This window comes from Tursiops truncatus, chromosome 2 (assembly GCF_011762595.2).
Source record: "Tursiops truncatus isolate mTurTru1 chromosome 2, mTurTru1.mat.Y, whole genome shotgun sequence".
NCBI classification, from domain to species: Eukaryota; Metazoa; Chordata; class Mammalia; order Artiodactyla; family Delphinidae; genus Tursiops; species Tursiops truncatus.
Window position 1 is genome coordinate 106,357,349 of NC_047035.1, and position 20,276 is coordinate 106,377,624.

General features: G+C 34.7%; 1 protein-coding gene across 15 annotated transcripts in view; it reads right to left on the reverse strand.

Annotated features, from left to right (window-relative positions):
* CSNK1G1 (casein kinase 1 gamma 1) overlaps window positions 1-20,276 on the reverse strand; it is a 157,946-nt gene that overhangs the window by 84,935 nt on the left and 52,735 nt on the right. The window contains exon 2 of one of the 15 annotated variants that reach the window (XM_033851795.2): window positions 16,117-16,176. The exons of the other annotated variants lie outside the window; for them this stretch is intronic. The gene's annotated coding sequence lies outside the window, so the exon portion shown is untranslated. The remainder of the gene's footprint in view (window positions 1-16,116; window positions 16,177-20,276) is intronic. 15 annotated transcript variants of the gene reach the window in all.

Here is a 20,276-nt window from a genome sequence, read left to right on the forward strand (position 1 = left end):
ATCCAAAACCTATAGGATGCAGCAAAATCAGTTCTAAGGGGAAGTTTATAGCAATACAAGCCTACCTCAAGAAACAAGAAAAATCTCAAATAAACAATCTAACCCTAGGAACCTTACACCTAAAGGAACTAGAGAAAGAAGAATAAACAAAACCCAAAGTTAGTAAAAGGAAAGAAATCATAAAGTTCAGAGCAGAAATAAATGAAATAGAAACAAAGAAAACAATAGCAAAGATCAATAAAACTAAAAGCTGGTTCTTTCAGAAGATAAACAAAATTGATAAACCTTTAGCCAGGCTCATCAAGAAAAAGAGGAAGAGGACTCAAATCAACAAAATTAGAAATGAAAAAGGAGAAGTTACAACAGACACCGCAGAAATACAAAGCATCCTAAGAGACTACTACAAGCAACTCTATGCCAATAAAATGGACAAGCTGGAAGAAATGGACAAACTCATAGACAGGTATAACCTTCCAAGACTGAACCAGGAAAAAATGGAAAATATGAACAGACCAATCACAAGTAATGAAATTGATACTGCGATTAATAATCTTCCAAAAAGCAAAAGTCCAGGACCAAATGGCTTCACAGGTGAATTCTATCAAACATTTAGACAAGAGCTAACACCCATCCTTCTCAAACTCTTCCAAAATATTGCAGAGGAAGGAACACTCCCAAACTCATTCTATGAGGCCACCATCACCCTGATACCAAAACCAGACAAAGATACTACAAAAAAAGAAAATTACAGACCAATATCACTGATGAATATAGATGAAAAAATCCTCAACAAAATACTAGCAAACAGAATCCAACAACACATTAAAAGGATCATACACCATGATCAAGTGGGATTTATCCCAGGGCTGCAAGGATTCTTCAATATATGCAAATCAATCAATGTGATACACCATATTAACAAATTGAAGGATAAAAACCATATGATAATCTCTATAGATGCAGAAAAAGCTTTTGACAAATTCAACACCCATTTATGATAAAAACTCTCCAGAAAGTGGGCATAGAGGGAACATACCTCAAAATAATAAAGGCCATATACGACAAACCCACAGCAAACATCATTCTCAATGGTAAAAAACTGAAAGCATTTCCTCTAAGATCAGGAACAAGGCAGGGATGTCCACTCTCACCACTATTATTCAACATAGTTTTGAAAGTCCTAGCCACAGCAATCAGAGAAGAAAATAGAAATAAAAAGGAATGCAAATTGGAAAAGAAGAAGTAAAACTGTCACGTTTGCAGATAACATGATACTATATATACAGAATCATAAAGATGCCACCAGAAAACTACTAGAACTAATCAGTGAACTTGGTAGAGTTGCTGGATATAACATTAATGCACAGAAATCTCTGGCATTCCTATACACTAATGATGAAAAATCTGAAAGAGAAATTACGGAAACACTCCCATTTACCACTGCAACAAAAAGAATAAAATACCTAGGAATAAACCTACCTAGGGAGACAAAAGAACTGTATACAGAAAACTGTAAGACACTGATGAAAGAAATTAAAGATGATACCAACAGATGGAGAGATATACCATGTTCTTGGATTGGAAGAATCAACACTGTGAAAATGACTCTACTACCCAAAGCAATCTACAGCTTCAATGCAATCCCTATCAAACTACCAATGGCATTTTTCACAGAACTAGAACAAAAAATTTCACAATTTGTATGGAAACACAAAAGACCCCGAATAGCCAAAGCAGTCTTGAGGGAAAAAAATGGAGCTGGAGGAATCAGACTCCCTGACTTCAGACTATACTACAGACCTACAGTAATCAAGACAATATGGTACTGGCACAAAAACAGAAATACAGATCAGTGGAACAGGATAGAAAGCCCAGAGATAAACCCACACACCTACGGTCAATTAATCTATGACAAAGGAGGCAAGGATATACAATGGAGAGAAGACAGTCTCTTCAGTAAGTTGTGCTGGGAAAACTGGACAGCTACAAGTAAAAAATGAAATTAAAACACCCCCTAATACTATACATAAAAATAAACTCAAAATGGATTAGAGACCTAAATGTAACACTGGACATTATAAAACTCTTAGAGGAAAACATAGGCAGAACACTCTTTGACACAAATCACAGCAAGATCTTTTTTCATCCACCTCCTAGAGTAATGGAAATAAAAACAAAAATAAACAAATGGGACCTACTGAAACTTAAAAGCTTTTTGCACAGCAAAGGAAACATAAACAAGACGAGCGGCAACCCTCAGAATGGGAGAAAATATTTGCAAATGAATCAACGGACAAAGGATTAATCTCCAAAATATATAAACAGCTCATGCAGCTCAATATTAAAAAACCAAACAACCCAATCCAAAAATGGGCAGACAACCTAAACAGACATTTCTCCAAGGAAGACATACAGATGACCAAGAAGCACATGAAAAGCTGCTCAACATCACTAATTATTACAGAAATGCAAATCAAAAGTACAATGAGGTATCACCTCATACCAGTTAGAATGGACATCATCAGAAAATCTACAAACAACAAATATTGGAGAGGGTGTGGAGAAAAGGGAACCCTCTTGCACTGTTGGTGGGAATGTAATTTGATACAGCCACTATGGAGAACAGTATGGAGGTTCCTTAAAAAACTAAAAATAGAATTACCATATGACCCAGCAATCCCACTACTGGGCATATACCCAGAGAAAAACATAATTCAAAAAGACACATGCACCCCAATGTTCACTGTAGCACTGTTTACAATAGCCAGGTCATGTAAGCAACCTAAATGCCCATCGACAGACGAATGGATAAAGAAGATGTGGTACGTATATACAATGGAATATTATTCAGCCATAAAAAGGAATGAAATTGGGTCATTTGTAGAGATGTGGATGAATCTAGAGACTGTCATACAGAGTGAAGTAAGTCAGAAAGAGAAAAACAAATATCGTATATTAATGTGTATATGTGGAACTAGAAAAATGGTACAGATGAACCAGTTTGTAGGTCAGAAATTGAGACACAGATGCAGAGAACAAACATATGGACACCAAGGGGGGAAAGCGGAGGTAGGGGTGGTGGTGGTGGTGGGATGAAGTGGGAGATTGGGACTGACATGTATACACTAATATGTATAAAATGGATAACTAATAAGAACCTGCTGTATAAAAAAATAAAGAAAATAAAATTCAAAATAAATCAAACAAAAACCAAGAAACCACTTCTATGTAACTCAGATTGTTTACCATGTCTATTTAAGGCAAATACTACTGCCTTTACCACCCAGATAGCATCTCTTTAAGTAGGCAGCATGATCAAGGGTAAGAAGATAATAAACACTACAACTTTAAAGAAAGAAGCCAGAGGGTTTTTTAATTTTTACTAACTTAATTCTACTAGTTTATTAGTACACTATGCAGAAAGATTTCCCAAATGGTTAGTAGTTAACAGCAATGATAATTGTTTCTTGTGCGAAGTTTTTTGAAGGGATTACTTATCAATACCAGTAAGTAGTTTATTATAAAAAAATCTTATTAAATCTTCCTTAACACCACTGGTAATGGTATAGAGCATGTTTACTATTAATATGTAAGACATATCTGTTTTAGACAATGTTAAAATGTTTTCTAAACTGCAGAACATGATCGATTAGTGGAGTGTGAAATAAATACCGTGGGTCCTGACCAATACATTTTTTAAAGAAAAGTAGTATAAAATTTAAAAGAGTACATCACACTTAGTAAGGTGTATTATTTCATAACACTTTTGCTTCAGACATACACAATATTAAATTCTGTATATAATGGATCACAATATAGTATGTATTTTTTTAGTGTGAGTCATGGTGAAAAAAATAAAAGCCATTAATAAAAACCTTCTGAAAAGCAATTTCAATTATTTCATTTTGAGATGAAAAGCTTAGGTCAGACAACTAGTTACTATGACTTTCCTAAACTGTTAAACATAATAGTCTATTCTGAATAATCTGTTAGAAAAATCCTCATTTTCAGCTGAAAGTCTGGAGTGAGACTGATCAGAGTGAGGTAGAAGAGGGTGGATGATGTCATTGATAAATGAGGCCAAAGAAGGACCTGTACTCCATTTCAAGAGGGTGACCTATGAAGTACTTACAGAGGCAATGCTTTAAGCAAGTGTGTAAAACTTTCTACATTATAGTGGTGAGGGGGAAAAAAAAAAAAGCTGGAATGAATCACTCCAGAAAGCATGATACTCTACAGCAGAAAAATAACGAAGTACTTTAGTTTTTAAAAATTTTATTATGCAAAATCTCACTTATACAATGATTCCCCGATATAACCTCACCCAATTTCAATAACAAAATGATTTTGAAACAAATCCCAGATGTTATTTCATCAGTAAATATTTCATAACAGATCTTTAATAGATTTGAAGTATTCTTTAGAGCAGATAGATTACTTGCTATTTGAAGATCTGCCACATAAATGTGAAAAATTAAAAGACCAAATGGAGATCTGCGGATACTGAAAAAGTTATAGTACCTAGTCGACATTTCAGCCATTCAGGAAGAAAAGTCCAAATGGTCCTTTGAAAAAGCAAAAGGGTTGAAAGTGAAAAAAGCACAATTATGAACACAGTTAAAGGTAAAACAATTGATTCTAGAAGAACTAAAACTATGGATTGTCAATGACTTGAACCTGATCATCAGGCCAAAATGGTCCAATATTTCATTAATATTTTCCTGCCAAGAAGAATATGACCTCCATTCTAAATGATAATGCAAGTTTTAAGAGGAAAGAAATATATTAATGAAGTTGCAGGAGTAGAAAAGTATGCACGTTTAAAATTAGGCATTCAACTAATGTACAAATCAGGGAAGCCACAGTACCTGAAAACTTCACAAATCCCAGTGATGCACTTATGTCCATTTCTTTCTCATTGTAATGAAGGTACTTACATTAAAAGCAATGCTAACTTACTGTTAATTATTTGGACAATTTCCTGAAGTCTGGCATATAATTTTTCAGCTTTGTTTAGAGCCAGTGATTGTGAAGTAGCTCCTCCTGAGGAACAGTGGAAAGCTGTGTGAGGGCCACTAACACATACTGTTAACATCTAAAACCAAATTTTAATCCTCTTGCACAAATGATATCCCCTAAAATTTTTTTACATTTATTCTTCTTTTTAATTGAGGCATAATTAACATGAAGTAAAGTGCACACATGTAAAATGTATAATTCAGTGAACTTTTACATATCCGTACATATACCTATGTAACCATCCAGGGAGAGAACATTTTCAGCTCTCCAATAGGCTTTCTTGTGCCTCTTCCAAATCAGTAATCCTCACTTACCACTACCTAAAGTTACCTGTTCTGTTTAATTGCAAGAAATTAGTTTTGCCTATTTTGAACATCTGTTAATGGAAATATACAGTAACCACTCTTTTGTGTCTGGCTTCTTTTGCCCAACATTATGTCTGAGGTTCATCCATTTTGTTACATGTATTAATAGCTCATTCTTTTCCTTTTTTTAAAAAAAAAATTGGGGGGGTAGTTCATGTTTATTAGTTTGCATAATGACTTAGATGTTCGGTTTGAACATTCTCGAACACAATTTTTTGGTGCACATAGATATGCATTTTCCTGGGCACATACCCTGGGTCATAGAGTATTCACATGTAGAAATAACTGAAATGTCCATCATCTGATAAATAGATAAAACAAAATGTGGTATATCCATACAATGCACGAAGAAGTGACCTGACTCCAATGAAGTGATCCACAATAAGAAAGCACAAGGCTTCCTACGTCAGAGGACCATGTTGTTAGTAATAAAAAAATAAATAAAGGTCTCAGTGTGTCCAAGTCTTTTCTTTTTGAGGAAGGACAACAAAATTGTCAAATCCACTTTGCATTCCATCTAGTAGCATATTGGGCCATAAAAGACAGTCCTCCTCAGAAAGAAGTCTTTGGGAAGTATAAGTTGAGCTGATATCATAAACTACTCTCACTGGCCACCAAGGGCAACCAGGGCAAAAAGGTAGTCACCCTATTCAGGATTACCTTTCCTCATTTTTTAGTCTTATTTTGGAACTGCTGTTTCTTCCTCCACAACAAAATTTTAATATCTTAAGCTAAACATTAAGAAGCTACCAACTTAATTTCTCTCACAATAGCCAAGAGGTGGAAGCAACCCAAATGTTCATCAATGGATGAATGGAGAATGGATGGATAAAAAAAGTGTGGTATATACATACAACAGAATATTATTCAGCCTTAAAAAGAAATTCTGTCATGTGCTACAATGTTGGTGAACCCTGAAGACATTACGCTAAAGAAATAAGCCAGTCGCCAAAAGGCAAATACTATATAATTCCACTTCAATGAGGCATCTAAAGTAGTCAAATTCATAGAACAGAAAGTAGAATGGTGGTTACCAGGGGCTGTAGGGAGAGGGAAAAGGGGATTTTGTTTAATGGGTATAGAGTTTCAGTTGGGGAAGATTGAAAAAAAGTTCTGGAGATCTGTTTCACAACAATATGAATATACTAAACCCTACTAAACTGTACACTTAAAAATGGTCAAGATGGTAAATGTTGTGTTGTTAAAAAAATGAATTTGGGCATCCCTTTCAGACCCACAAATGCCATTTCTAGGAAAATAAGAAATTGCAAGACCTACCTGGTCAGTAATAATAACTACTGTCATTTTGAGCAGGGTCACTCGCAATTTGTAATGGGAGAACATGGTCTTTGGAGAGACCACATCAAGATATAACAATAAATGGGTTTGTACTTGAGAAGAAGAAGAAGAAACTAACTTAATTCCAAATAAAGTATAAGTAACTGAAAGCTTAATTCAATGGACTTGCTAAACTCTAATTTGTAGAATTTAGGCAATGCAGTATTTTTTAGTAAAACTTTTGCTGCTTTAGGGGCTGGAACTGAAAAGTTCTTAACCTACAACCATCAGATTCTCATTGAAAGTCAAAAAATCTTTCCATGTGGGTAATAAGAATAAACATCAAAGCAGCACTATCTGTATTGAAAACTGCATTTCTTTAGATTACCTTAAAAACCTTGCAGGAAAAAAAAATTTCTCTTGGTTATTAAAGTGATTATGAAGCAGTGAAACAGATATGTATAATAATACAAAATCATGATTTACAAAGTATAACTTAAGACTGACCACAAATGAAATAACAGTTTTATCTCTAATCAATAATTTATTGAAAAATTTTAAAATGTTCAAAATGTGATGAGATTTGAAACTTTCCCTAGTTTAATTCTAAATATAGTTTCGCAAGAGGGAAAAATCATTTCAACCTATACTAAGTGATTACACTACTTAATTCTAACATGAAGTTACATAATCATATTTGTAAGTCTGCATATTAATTTTGACTAAGCCTATGTACATTTTTTGGTAACGGCTTTTGAGATGTAATTCACATAGCATACAATTTACCCATTTAAAGTGTACAATTCACTGGGTTTTAGTATGTTCTGAGAATCATGCAACTGTCACATCAATTTTAGAATATTTCTATCACCTCAAACCCCCCCCAAAATAAAATAAACCCCATACTCTTTCGCTATTACCCACCCATCAGTCGTCCTGTCCTTCTCTCACCTCTAAACACCAGTCCTTAAGCAACCACGAATCTACTTTCTGTCTCAATAGTTTCTGTGAGTCAATAGATTCATCTATTACGTATGTTTCATACAAATGGAATCACATAATATGTGGTCTTTTTTAACTGGCTTCTCTCATTTAGCATAATGTTCATCAATAGCATGTATTTTTATTCCTGGGTTCATTTGTTCATTCATGGCCAAATAATACCACATTTTGTTTATCTATTAATCAAGTGGTGGACATTTGGTTTATTTCTACCTTTTAGCTATGAAAAATACCACTATGAACATTCACGTATAGGTTTTTGTGTGAATAATGTTTTCACTTCTCTTGGGTATGTGCCTAAGAGTGGAACTGCAGGAAGAAACGGTAACTCTTATGTTTAACATTCTGAGGAACTGCAAAACTGTTTTCCAAAGTGGCTGTACCATTTTACATACCCTTCAGCAGCATGTGAGGTCTCTAATTTCTGCACATCCTCACCAGTCAACACTTATTATCTGTTTGATTCCAGCCACCCTAGTAGGTATAATGTGGGATCTCACTGTGATTTTGATTTGCATTTCCCCAATGACTACTGATGTTGAGCATCATTTCATGTGCTTAATGGCCATTCCTATGTCATCTCTGGAGAAAGGTCTATTCAAATCCTTTGCCCATTTAAAAATCGGGTTATTTGGGGATTTCCTTGGCGGTTCACTGGTTAAGAATCCTTGCTTCCACTGCAGGGGGCACAGGGTCAATCCCTGGTTGGGGAGCTAAGATCCCGCATACCACGCGGTGCGGCCAAAAAAAAAAAAAGAATAAAAGTAAAATCGGGTTATTTGTCATTTTATTGTTAAGGCCTAAGAGTTCTTCATATACCTGAAATACTAGTCCCTTATTAGATATGATTTGTAAATATTTTCTCCCATTATATGGATTGTTGTTTTACTTTTTTTCAGGATGTCCTTTGCAGCACAAAAAATTGCATTTTGATGAAATCCAATTTATCTATTTTTTCTTTTGCTATTTGTGCTTTTGGTGTCATATCTAAGAGCCCACTGCCAAATCTGAGGACCTGAAGATTTACCCTTATCTTTTCTTCTAAGAGTTTTACAGTTTGGGCTATTATTACATTTAGTTCTTCGACACATTTTGGGTTAACTTTTGTATAGTATGAGGTAAAGGTTCAAATTCAATCTTTTGTACGTGAACATCCAGTTCTCCTAGCACCATTTGTTGAAAAAATTATCCTCTCCCCACTGAATAGTCTTGACACACTAGTAGAAAAGCAATGGACCATAGATTCATATCTGGATTCTCAATTCTATTCCATTGACCTATATGTCTATTCTAATGCCAGTACCACAGTGTCTTGATTACTGTTGCTTTGTAGTAAGCTTTAAAATCAAAAAGTGAGAGTCATCCAACTTTGTTCTTCTTTTTCAATATTGTTTTGGCTCTTCTGGGTCCCTTAGCAACTCCACATGAATTTTAGGATCAGCTTGTCAATTTATGCAAAAAAGCCAGCTGGGATTCTAACAGGGGTTGTGTTGAATCTGTAAATCAATTTGGGGAGTACTACATCTTAACAATATTAAGTCTGATCCCTGAATGTGAATGTTTTTCCAGGTATTTAGGTCTTCTTCTTCCTTTTTTTTTTTTTAATTTACAATGCTGTGTTTCATTTCTGCTGTATAGCAAAGTTACTCAGTTTTATATATATATATATATATATATATATATATATACACACATACACACACACACACACACACACACACATATATATATATTCTTTTTTTTATATTCTTTTCCATTATGGTTTATCACAGGATATTGAATATAGTTCCCTGTGCTATACAGTAGGACCTTGTTATTTATCTAGGTCTTCTTTAATTCCTTTCCAAAATGTTTTGTGGTTTTCAGAGTATAAATTTTACAGTCATTTTGTTAAATTTATTCTCTTTTGATACTATTGTAAATGAAACTGCTTTCTTAATTTCATTTTTGGATTAAACATAGATACTTTTGTATAATAATGATTCAGACCTCTTCTTTCATTATCCATTCTCAGAAGCATACTGCCTTTTCTTTTTCTTTTTTTTTGGCCAAGCCGTGCAGTTGCAGGATCTTAGTTCCCTGATTAGGGATTGAACCTTGGCCCCTGGCAGTGGAAGTGTGGACTCCTAACCACTGGACGGTCAGGGAATTCCCCATACTGTCTTTTAATTAGAAAAATATTAGTATCTCTTAAACCTCAAGTAGGGAACTCTTTTATATAAATAAATTTTTCAGAAAAGTGAAGTGACACTCTTTCAATTAAAGTTAAAAAGTAAAATCATTTACAATGGAAATGTTTCTAAAGCTTCATGTTTCATAAAGAGAATATCGGGTATTCACTCTAGCAGCATACTATTTACTAAAATTGATAGAGATTAGCGTGCCCCCCACCCCCGTGCAAGGATGACATGCAAATTCATGAAGCATTACATTTTTTTACAAACTTAAAGTTATGAAATAAATAAGTCACAGGGGATGCTATGTACAGCATGATGACTAAAGTTAATAATACTGTACTGTATTAATAATAATGTTAATAATATCTGAAAGTTACTGAGAGGAAATCGTACAAGTTCTCATCACAAGAAAAATAAATTTTGTAAATATGTGTGGTGATGGATGTTAACTAGACTTACTGTGGTGATCATTTTGCAATATATACAAATAATGAATCATTATGTGTACACCTGAAACTAATATAATGTTATATGTCAATTGCACCTCAATAAAAACATTTCCATGAATATCTGATTTTTTTCCCTTGATGAATCTACTCAAGATGAGTAATAATTATATTACCCCACTTGAGCAAACACCCTTAGGGGTTAATCCAGTATATAAGGCTATTCTGCCCAGACTGTTCTGCTCTGTGACTTTGTTACCTCCCTTGCTATCAGTCTATCAGTGATCACTTCTTGATATATGTAATTCCCTCTTCCTTCTGTGTTTGTACTCTATGGAAGATTAAGAAAACTAATAAGCTTGTTAGAAATGCATCTAGAATAAGAACACAAAGGCTTTAAGAAAAAGACTGAAGGTCTGAAGCACAGGAACTTCTGGGTACACAGATCCTAAGATATCTATTTTGACTGCTAAGAAATTTTTTATTTTTATTGTTGTTTTGGTTTGCTAGTCCTCAGCTTTGATGCAGAGAGCTGGAGCTTTTAAGAAAAATGATACCATGTACAGTTTTACTATAACATGGATAAAAATTTCAACAAATGTAATTTATAATTCTAATTTACATTAATGTTAATTTATATTCTACATAAATTTTTGTGGAAAAATGCTACATTTAGCCTTGTCTATTCTGAAATATGAGTATTTTAGAGTATGATAAAACTGTAGAAAAATAATTACACTTTCATCACTGATGTGTAAATTTTCTGCTCTATATAAAGCTAATTTATCTAGCAAGCTAGAGAGAATAATGTGTTATAGTTCTAATAATAACCTATCTTCATGAACATGTTTATTGTGTTATTTACTTATAATAATAATAAAAGCTAGAAGAAAACGAAGCCCAATTATATAGTAACGGTTGTGGTAATCCACTTGAAGAAACAGAATAGCCATTAAACTTATAATTACGAAAGTCACATATAGGAATTTAGTAAATAAAAAAGGCAGAATCTCAAAGCACAGCCAACTTCGTTTATACCAAAGTACATATATATGTATATGCATGTATATATAGACATATATACATTTACACAAAACTAAACAAAGAGCTGCTCTAATTTTCTGTAATGTTACAATTCTGTCTACAAAAACAAAACCCAAACAAACAGAAACAAAACAAGCTTCATGAATTGGAATTACCATTAACTTCTCTATAGGCTAGGTGCTCAAAACCAAACAATCTTATTATTATTTAGATTACTCTATCTCTGAAGTAGTTTATAACATAAAGTAGAAAAAGGAACATGACAATCTCAAAAAAAAATGTTAACTTTTAGTTTCACAGTACAGACATTGGCCTAAACTACCTACAAGAGCCCTTTAATCAAAGAAACACTTAGAATTACTTAAACTACAAGGCATTTACTGTTTCAGGTTTCTATCATCCAGACAAACTGGAGAACTCGCCTATTATCCTTTAATATCAGCACCACTAGACAAAACAAGACTGCTCTGTGTTTTTTAACAATACAGAAAAATGATACCTTTTGTGGGAAGGGGCAGTGAGATCAGAAGTTCTAATTAATTTATGATCTCTGCGGAGGGGCGGGGTACAGGGGTGGAAAACATGACATGCAATTCCTTTCAAGTTTGTTTTGTTTGTGTTTTTTTTTTTTAACTGCCTACAAGACAAAGTCCAAATCTGTATCATGGCCCACAGCTAGTCAAGAACAGACTGCTCACATCTCTACCCTCATTTCCCACTGTACCTTAGTCAAATAAAAAGCTAAGGGTAGAATAAAGAACAGTGTTTATAATCTCCTCCACTTTGATTTTAGTCTAAATTTAAAATCTATACTTTGCAAAATTAAAAATAATAAAAAATTAATTATTAATCAATTAGCCAATGTTTTCCCTCCTTACCTCCCAGAAAATCCCTGAAGATTAAAGTTGGTTCAACATAGAAACTAGATAGTGATACTTAGAGAAAAGATTATTGGCTATCATTTTATACTTTATATTTCTTTTCTTGGTAATAGGTATAATTATACTGAATGTAAATGATTATAACCTTTGGAATTTAAAATTACTTCTTATGTCCTTTTAAACCTTTTTTTTCCCCCAGCATGTAGTATTTCAACTGCACACTTAACCAGTAAGTAGGGAAACTACATGGTATATAATAGAAATATCTGTCTGGGATGTCCCAGACCTGGGCTCTAGTTCCAACTCTGTGGCAAACTAGTTTATTTTACCGTGACTAAGTTGTTTAATTTCTAATTTCTTTCATTTTTAAAATGATGAAGTTTGGACTAGACAATGCCGAAGTTCCTTAGAGGTCCAAAACTTAAGAAAGATCTTATCTATTAAATCATTCTAAGTTACCATGAGCTTTTTGGGGGTAAATCCCACTCCTGTCTCATAGTAAACTCAGAGCCAACTTTTTCATATAAGTGTCGCCAATCTAGTTGTCAGACTTGAAATTGTAGAGTAGGATTCTTGAATCATGGTCAAGTCTTTTGTTCAAGTCACTGCTTTTTCAAAAAATTTAATGTTGAATCTTGATTCTGTTAACCAGTCACTATATTAGCTGCCCCACCTCAAGCACTGTATTATGTGAGGATTTCATTACTATGTCCTTCAAAGATCTCCATCCAATTCACGGTTGAACTGAATGGAATCAAAATACAGAGCTCTACTGTTCAGCATCAGTGATGACAATGATTCGATTCTCTTTGGTGAGGTGGTTAAAACAACTACAAATCTCAACTATCTTCTCAGCCAACTCATATTTCTAAATGTGTTACTAGACTATCACAAAAGTCTGTCAAACAAATGCCTTGCTGAATAAAAATATGAGATACATAGAGACATCTGGTTTAACATGGCAGAGAAAATGTAGGCATTTCACTCTATTCCTTTCCAAAAGCCCAATGAAACGACAAAAGGAAGAAGACAGAACAAGTAAAATAGGTGGGAAAAAAGCAGACTATAGATGTCAACATTTTGGAAGATGGGCTCCATTTCCTTTGGTAAGAGCTTTGCCATTTTCTGGAAAAGTATGGCCATAAGTTCAGACAGTTTTCTCCTTAGGATGCATGATCATCACATAAATATTGAGTCTGAACTCTCTTCATAATTAAATCCTTAATCGTCCTAGTTTTGTACTCCTGCTGAACAATTCCAAACTGGTTTAGCAATCCTGAAAATTTTACTGTTAAGTTCTCCTGATTAACTAGCCAAGATGTCAATGCATAATCCTGCAAGTTATCATATCTGTGATACTTCTAAAGTTACCATATTAACATGACACAGTCTGTGCATCGGCGAATGTGGTTAAAACTATTTGCTCCTACCATTTTTTGGTGGATTATGCTACTGACAAAAAGAATTCTTCCTCAACATCTGTTAAAGCTGTTTAACCTCAGCAAACTGTGCCTGAGTTAGAACCAACAGGATGCAATTCCAAAAGAAATTTAAACTACAATACTATTAGGAACAATAACTTTACATTCATTTGTAGTTTTCCAAGAAAGTTAAAATACATTATTTCTGGGATCATAATTTAAATTGAATCCCTCCACAACATACTGCAGAAAACAAATGATATAATTCGTTACATATCTATGAAGCAGGAACCTAAGTATCCCCTTCTGAGGGGGAGAAAAATATGTTTTATCAGTCTTACAACTTACTACAACACATAAACAAATGTACACACATACATATCTCCAAAGAGGTAAAGTACATGGGACAAAATATTAACAACTGGTAAATCTAGGTGTTATTATGGATCCTCACCATCCTATCCATTTTAGTTTTTTGTAAAATTTTGAAATTTTTCTTCATACAAGTTGGAAAAAAATAAAACAAAAATTTAAACAATGTTTTGTATTATGTATACAAACCAAGTGCTCACTATCTGTCAATCACTGTCTTAGGTGATTATATGCATTATCTAAATTTTATCTCTACAACAAATCTGTAAGATAGATATTATTATTACCCTCCTCTTACGGAGGAAAAAAAATGAAACTTGGAGAGGAAATCTGACTCAGGGCTCTTACTTTTAACCACTTGAGGCAGAAAGTAATGACACGACTTCTAAAACTTGTTTTTAGTTTGTTCCATCCACAGACCCCCCCAACATTTGCAAATTTATAGGGAAACTTTAACAATGTTATAAAAGCACAATACAGTAGCCCCTTACTCTCTGTGGAGGACTGGTTCCAGGACCCCCATGGATACCAAAGTCTGTGGCTGCGTACGCTCAAGGTCCCTTTACAAAATGGCGTATTATTTGCATATAACCTAGGAATATCCTCTGTATACTAGATCTAGATCTCTAGATTACTTATAACACCTAGTACAGTGTAAATGCTAGGTAAATAATTATAAATACAATGTAAATCCTATGTGAAGAGTCACCTGTAATAGGGCAAATTTAAGTTTTACTTTTTGGAACTTTATGGGACTATTTTTCCCCAGAGTGTTTTCCACCCCTGGTTGCTTGAACCCAGAGGTGAAGAACCTGTGGATATGGAGGGCCAACTTTGTATCAGTTTTTTTGTTTCGCTGACTGGCTTGATTTTTGGCTGATACAGATTGAGTTTCATTTGTTCAAAATGCTAAGATTTCCTATGAAACTATTAATAAAAAAGTAAACATTTGATTTTACAATGCTTTCACTTTCTACTAGAGAAGAAACACTTTTAAATCTTATTTTATCTTAAGCCTATATTCTTTCAGATGAATGCTTTTCAAAAAATTTTAACACAACAGACCCATACCTTTTAAACAAAATCTTGCTGAAAACTCAATATAAAGGTAAGAGAGAGTCCTGCCTGCTCACTTTTCCTTTCCCATTCTCTTGAAGTAGGAAATCAAGGGCTCCAAGACTTTGTGGGATGTAATATGAAACCAATTGCTTTATATAATATGCAACTGTAAACTGTTAATTATCACAACTGCCAGAAACAGAACTGGCTGGTAAGAGCTGAAGTTGTAAGTCCCAATTTAAGTTCATTAGTGATACTTAAGTAATTCAGATATGGAAAGAACAATATGCAGAGAAGTTGTCATGTACACTCTACTTTAGTCATAGAAATAAGTGTCTTATTTTAGAAGCAAGGGAGGAATGTGTCACAGGACAAGCTGATACCCTTACACAATTTACCTTTGTCAGAAACATCCTTCTGTTCTAATGTACTTTTACATATTTCACCAGATACCAAAGATGGAATAGAACAAAAAGGTCAATTCTTTGTGCCTCCATTTTCTTATGTGTAAGTAAAAACATTCTCTAACAAGATACTATTTCACAAAGACAGTATACAAATTATTAAAATTTATATGCAAGATTGTTTAGTCTAAATGGTCTCCCATAAACATAGGCACATACTTGTTAGGATATGAAATCACCTATCTACTTATTCTTGCAACTAAGAAGGAAAAAAAGCTGTTATTTGTAGACTAGGGATACATATTTTCTAAATTCTGGAGGAATAGAATCATTTTTATCTTAATGTTTACATGATTCTTTCCAGGCCTGATTCAGGAGACTCAAAACTTTAATTAAAAAAAAAAAAAAGGGAAAAACAAAGGGCTTCCCTGGTGGCACAGTGGTTGAGAGTTCGCCTGCTGATGCAGGGGACACGGGTTCGTGCCCCGGTCCGGGAAGATCCCACATGCCGCGGAGTGGCTGCGCCCGTGAGCCATGGCTGCTGAGCCTGAGCGTCCGGAGCCTGCTGCTCTGCAGCGGAAGAGGCCACAGCGGTGAGAAAGAAAAAACAACCTGCAGATCTGTTTCCACTCCATTGTGTCCTCCTACCTTTTATCCACGATCATCCTTCATCAATCTTCCTTTCTCAAATCTTCAAAATTCCCCTTTCTATTGAGGCAATATACATAGGTAAGATGCCACAGAAATAATCTTTCCATTGAAAAATATGCAAAGGCCACAAACAAGCAACTCTTAAAAGAAGAAATATAAATAAATGTGTAAAGATGTTTAACTTCACCCATGAACACATACACATTTAACAAGATACCATTTTCCCCTATCAGACTAGCATAGATGAAAAGATTCTCGATAATGTTCAAGGTTTTTGAAGGAGAAACACAAACAGACACACACACACACACACACACACACACACACACACACACACACAGGCTCACACAGAAAGTAAAGGAAAACCATCTTTCTGGAGGGCAAATTGACAATGTGTAAGAAAATCACAAATATGTATGTATCTTTGACACAGAAAGTACACTTCCAGGATTTATCCTAAGAAAATAATCAACCAAGCTTAGACTACTACAAGGATGTATTTATTACAAGTATCTACAAGGATGTTCAGATAGTATTACTTATAATTAAAAAACAGAAATAATTTATATGTGTATTAAGACTAGCTAATAAATTTCTACATACAGACATTAAAAATGATCTATATTTAAGCTGAAACAATAGAAATTCATGCTGTATTAAGTGATAAAAGCAAGTTTACAGCACAGTTTGATTGCATTTCTAAAATATGTCCTGATCCATATTTGTTATTCTGGAAAATTAAATTAATTAAACAAAATTAGTAATTATCTTTGGAGATACTTTTAAGAAAAAATTTTAAAAAACTTTGGGCAACAGCATGTTTTCTTTTTAAAAGCATTCCTTTAAAGGATATGTTTATTGCTATTTTTCCCCTGGTTACAAAATACAGGTATTCATTAAAATAAACGAAGAACAAAAAGGAAGGAAAAAAGGAATCATCTCAGAAATATATAAACAGAAGTAAAAGACCAAAGGCTATAATAATCAGCTTCCTGTTTAGCCTTAGGGCACAGGCTGTGCTTAACACCCCACCCCTCTAGAAACTCTTGTCTTGACTTTTCCACTTCTCTACTCTTGAGGCTCTTCCTCTTCCAGCATCCTTTAAATGCACCCTCTTTCTCTCCTCACTCACACAAGGTCCACAAGCATCATATCATCACTGATGATTGCATGCTCATTAACACCTACATGGTAATGATTTCTTAATCCCAGCTGAAGTCTAATTTTTCTAAGTCTCAGAGTCACATTTCTGCATATGTGCTACATAATCCTCAAAGTCAATATATTCTCAAAGTCTAACTTACTTGCCTTCCCCATCGCCTACTCTAATCCCATGTTTCTTAGCTCTATTAAAGGTTTCCTCATTCACTTGGTCTTCCCACGCTGGCAAAATAACTGGTAACCAAATCCTGCCTAAGGTCTCCTTCTGAAATTTCTCCCTAATTCATCCCTTCCTCTACATCTCACTGCCATTTTCAGAGCTAAGGCAGGCCTGGCCACTTCTGACCTGGACTACTTAGGGTACCCATTATATGCCATACACAGTAAAAGGAACTAAGAATACGAATAAATATGAGAATATTAATAAAGCAAATTACTACCATCAAGCATATCTTGAGGTAGAGAGATGGAGGAACATGACACAATGTGACAAGTACAATTAGAACAAAAATCCACACGATGTCAACCTCTTTACTATCCGATCTAATCTTATACTGGGAATTATCTTTCTAGAATACAAACCAGATAATGTCACTCTTCTGTTGTAAAACCCTTGAGGATTCTACTCCACTGCCTACAGGATAAAGTCCAAATGCTTTAATACCAAGCAAACACTTCACAATCTGCTCCCAACGTATCTAATAGCCTCATCTATTACTCTTCTTTCACTTCACACCCCATAACCCAGCCGTGTATAACTAGTTGCTGCTCTGACAATATGCTAAACAATTTTACAACACATAGTGTTTGTGCATCCTGCTGTTGGACAGTCCTTCTTCCTTGTGCTCGCCAGTGAAGTCCCGTACTACTCTCAATCAAACCACGCTCCTCTGTGAAACCTTCATTAACCTTCTCTGCCAGTGTAGTTTTTATACACTCTATTACAATACTTATCACTTTATGTTGCAATTTGTTTTTCTTTTTCTGTCATTAGACTGTGAGATTCTTTTTTTTAAAATTTTAGTTGATTTATAATATTGTGTTTGTTTCAGGTATATAGCGAACTGATTCAGTTATACATACACATATATATTTTTCAGATTCTTTTCCTTTATAGGTTACTACAAGATATTGACTACAGTTCCCTGTACTATACAGTAGGTCCTTGTTGGTTATCTATTTTATACATAGTGGTGTGTACCTGTCAACCCCATACTCCTTATTTATCTCCCCACCACCTGATACTGTGAGATTCTTAAGTACATCTTGTAATTCTTTGTATCCTTCCCAAGTCTAGCAAGACAGTAAATATTCAAGAAGTGTTTGTTAAATGGATGATGAGGTGGAAACAGATTTACATAGAGCCAAAATACACTAATCATCCCTTTTCTTTTTTGGCTCTCTGTCTGGAATTCAGGAGTCTATTGAAGCAGTAATGCCACTACCTACCACGACCCCCACATACCAGGAACCCAAAGGAGCCCATGTATTTTTTTTCTCCCCTCTTCCTACTCATCTGGCTATCTATCCATCCAGCCCACAAATAACATCAGCAAATAATACAGATAGAATCCCTGCCCTCCAAGGGGCTTATACTGGAGTAAGGAGAGACAATTAACAGGTAAACAAATACATAAAATAATGTCAGACAGTGATCAATGTGATGAATAAAACAAAGCAGTTTGATGAGACAGAATGTGGCTAGGGGAGTAATGTGCTATTTTAAATGGAGGTGGGAAAGAAGTCACAGAAGGTTTCTCTGAGACAGTAACATGAAAGTTGAGGCCCAAGGGATGAAAAGCAACCAGCGAAGCAAAAGTTTGAAGAAAGAATCCTTCAAGCAGAAGGAATTGTAGGTGTAAAAGCTCTGAGGCACAAATGCACTTGGCTATTTGAGGGACAGAAGAGACAGGTAGCTAGAGAAAGAAATGAGTTTGGAGAAGAAAGCACAGCGTTGTAATGGCAGCCTGGGTGGAGGCCTATCTGCTCCTGCCTTGAGTTTGGAATTTTCCAGTTTTCACCTCCTGTTGTCTGCACAATCTTCTACTTCCTAATACCATAGCAAGAGGACAATGGAATGGGGTATACAGCACACCCTGTTGTCAGGAGACATCAAATGATTCTGAAAGTTACTTTTCTGGTTTCTGTTGATAAAAAGTACTCCTAGATACAATGCCCTAACAATAACGGTCCCAGGGCTAATGAAAACCTCATCAGCACACAAGAATAAAACCACTTGAAAAGAGAGACAAGTTCTTTCTACTGACTACAATGCAAGTCAAAATGGGATCCATCATATTCACCCTAGATTCGTTAGAGGAAATAAAACACAACACTTTACCACTCTGAAAATATACATGAGCTATCCTTCTACCTGAATAGATTTTTCCATTCCTGTGTAAACGTCAAGATCATATAATACAAATCTAGACTTAAGTAATTAAATACATTTGCAGTTTTCATTGACCAGGATTTTTCTTCATCTTTATAGAAATTAAACAATTTTATGATGTTTTGAGAAAGCATGAATTTATATGCATTATAAACTGCCTCAGTAATTTTGTGGATGTTTGTCACAATCTATTTAATTCAAGTACTACTGTGATGTTAGAGCAAAGTCAATCCACTATATAAATGTATAGTCACAAAACTAGCTACTAAAGCAACTCAGTAGTTGGTAGGAACTCAAGCAGTGTGAAATTACACATCTTACTCCTATTTTCAGTAGCATCTGCTGGCTTTACTAACCAGAACATGAACACATCACTAAATATAAAAGCCTTTCATTATCCTAGTCAGGTCTTAAAATTCCAGGCTCCCAGGCTTCTAGTGGTAAAAATAAATTCATTCTCAGCATCCCTAGATTCAATTCTACACCCAGTGATCTCTGGCTAGTACAGTGATGTTTCCCTGAATCTCTCTATGGGGGGATGAGAGGTAAGATTTTTTCGATCTCCTTTGGAAAAATCATGAGAAGTAGCAGAGGTAATCAAAAA